This window comes from Lissotriton helveticus, chromosome 2_1 (assembly GCF_964261635.1).
Source record: "Lissotriton helveticus chromosome 2_1, aLisHel1.1, whole genome shotgun sequence".
NCBI lineage: Eukaryota > Metazoa > Chordata > Amphibia > Caudata > Salamandridae > Lissotriton > Lissotriton helveticus.
In genome coordinates this window covers 122,248,540-122,251,811 of record NC_136059.1, presented here as the reverse complement: position 1 = coordinate 122,251,811, position 3,272 = coordinate 122,248,540, and positions in this window count along the sequence as shown.

The window sequence follows — 3,272 nt, the reverse complement described above, 5'->3', positions numbered from 1 at the left end:
CCAGGGACAGACTAATTTGCATATAGCCAGGTTCTGAACTGGGATGGTGCAGTGAGCTAAAAAACAGTGATGGATCAAGCCCTGATCTGTTGACTGGGTAGGAGTGTTCTGATTAACTCAGATACTCTGTCCATCACCACCCCCTTTTTGAAATTATTTTGGCCACCATGAGTGTGGAAGGGTATGCTCAGATGTGAGTCCCTTGCTCACTGCACCATCAGGATTCAAGCAAGCCGGGCCGAAGACGGCTGTAATGCCAGAAACCGGTCCCCGGAAGCTTGTTTCCTTTCCAGTGAAGAATTTGGCTTGGTAGTTTGGTCTGCCCTGTTCCCATGATGCACTGGGCCAGGGACAGACTAATTTGCATATAGCCAGGTTCTGAACTGGGATGGTGCAGTGAGCTAAAAAACGGTGATGGATCAAGCCCTGATCTGTTGACTGGGTAGGAGTGTTCTGATTAACTCAGATACTCTGTCCATCACCACCCCCTTTTTGAAATCATTGATAACCAGAGCAGATATGGCAGTCCATGTCGGGGTCCAGGTGAATGCCGCAGAGTGTTTCAGGGGTACTTCCAGGGCATGATGCATAGGGCTGAACCAGGCAGGGACAGGCCATATGGCGCGGATGAATGCTACAACCTCCCTTTTCACACAGTGGTTACCATCCACATCTTACTCTTCTGATATGTCTTCTGTGTCCAGTGTGCCAGGAGTGTGTGGTGGTGTTATGGCTGCGTCACTGTGTGCCACTGACACATCAGGGGGCGAAGGTGGTAGGGCTGCATCACTGTGTGCCAATGACACATTGGGGGCATAGATGTGTGAGTCGAAGTTACAGCAGCAGTATTCTGGGAGAGGCTCTGTGGCAGCAATGGCAAGATAAGGATCTGCCGGGCTTGGAAGATCCCAGCTACATATCACTGGTGTTCAGCCATGGCAGCCATACTTCCAGCCTGCATCAGCTCCATGGTCTCCATTGTCCACCAAATCTGTACCAACTCTGTGCTGTCATCACTGGATCACTGGAGCCTGTCTGACTAAACAGTTCTTGTATCCAGCGATGTCAGCCAAGGATTGTTGGAGAGCATGGAGTGGAGAGTGGGTGTCCGTTGTGGGAGAGTCGCCCCTGCAGCTCAGATTTAGCAGCCCCTTATCCCTTTGAGTTGGTGTGCCTTTGACTTATGTGCTTTTTGGGTGCTGAGGTGTGGACGACTTGAGTCATTTGTGCTCTTGGACGGTTTTTGTACTCTTGTGCATTGTTTGTCTGCAGATGTGTTCTTGACATAAGGGGTTGTATGTGCACGTGGATGTGTCAGAGTGGGACCTGCTACTTTGTGGATGTGATCCACACTGGGCCTCCTCAGTGTTGTGTTGTGCACCGTGTCATGTATTTTGGCTGCAGCCATGCAGTGTCACTAGCATTGTCAGTGTGGCTTACAGAGCCGTGGCTTTGCTGGATTCAGCACATGTTCATGTGTAGGTCCAGGGATTGGTGAAAGGGAGGGGGGGCCCTTTGTGCACATTGTGGACGGGGGCCTACTTGGTGTTTCTATTAGTGCTGCAGTGTGCCAAGGGTACCAGGGACATGTGACACAATCATTTTGGATGTGTAGTGTGCTACACTTGATTGTGCATGTGTGATTGTTCCCATCACCTTTCGTCCAGCCAGTCAGTGGTTGTTACTCACCCTATTGTTGTTGGGTCAGGTCATATCGAGCTGTGTCTGGGCTCCCAACTCCTTACACTGTCTCTAGACTGATGACTGTGGCCACCATTTCCCCAGCTCATCCAGCTCCTCATGTGGCGCAGGACTCCCACCTCCAGTTGCCTTTGCTGTGTTCCTGTTGTCAGTGAGTTTCTGTTTGGTTTGGTTTGGTTTTGCACATCATGCCAGCTCGCAGGCAGGTCGCTCCCCAAGCTGCTGCACGGCTCTGCCTGCATTGTTTTTGCCTAAACTTGTATTTTCCCCTGAGTCTAACTTGCCTTCTTGTCCAGACTTGTTTTTATTCCCCTGTGCCTGTACTTGCTTTCTTGCCCAGACCTGTTTTTATTCTCCTGTGCCTGTACTTGCTTTCTTGCCCAGGCTTGTTTTTATTCCCCTGTGCCTGTACTTGCTTTTTTGCCCAGACTTGTTTTTATTCACCCTGTACCTAATTTGCTTTCTTGCCCAGACTTGTTTTATTCCCCTGTGCCTGCACTTGCTTTCTTGCCCAGACTTGTTTTTATTCCCCTGTGCCTGTACTTGCTTCTTGCCCAGACCTGTTTTTATTCCCATGTGCCTAACTTGCTTTCTTGCCCAGACTTGTTTTTATTCCCCTGTGCCAGTACTTGCTTTCTTGCCCAGACTTGTTTTTATTCCCCTGTGCCTAATGTGCTTTCTTGTTCAGACTTGTTTTTATTCCCCTGTGCCTGTACTTGCTTTCTTGCCCAGACTTGTTTTTATTCCCCTGTGCTTGTACTTGCTTCTTGTCCAGACGTGTTTTTATTCCCCTGTGCCTAACTTGCTTTCTCACCCAGACTTGTTTTTATTCTACTGTGCCTGTACTTGCTTTCTTGCCAGACTTGTTTTTTTCCCCTGTGCCTGTATTTGCTTTCTTGCCCAAACTTGTTTTTATTCCTCTTTGCCTGTACTTGTTTTCTTGCCTAAACGTCTTTCTTTTTCCTGTGCCCAGTTCTCCCACCGCCCCGCCCGTTTTTCCCGCCGCTGCATCCCTGTGGCCCCACCCCTCTGCAATCCCATTTGACACCCCGCCTTTCAGCTGCTCCTCCAACCCACATCCCCTCATGTGGAGGCCGCACAGCAGGCGCGCTGCTGGCGTGCCGAACCCATGCCTAAAGCAAGCCCGTCTGCGGCCGTCCATGCCTTGACCCCGTGAATACCACAAGGCCTGACACCGCTACGATGCTAGAACCCTCCAAGTACTCAACACCGGACGATCAAACACCTGCTTCCTGGCCACACTGAAGCGCACCCACGGAGCTTTCACCTGCCGGAACTGTAGCCCACCATGCAGCCGACCAGGAAACAACCCAACCACCTCAGATGCATCCTTCTCAACACCCGCTCCGCCCGCAAACACGCCGTTAAACTCTGGGACCTACTCGACTCAACCTACCCGGACGTCGCCTTCTTGATGGAGAGCTGGCTGAACCCCGCCTCAGCATCCGACATAGCCATAGCCGTCCCGGAAGGCTACAAGATCACCTGCAGGGACCGCACCAAGAGAGCAGGAGGAGGAATCACCATCGTCCACAGGAACACTCTCAGAG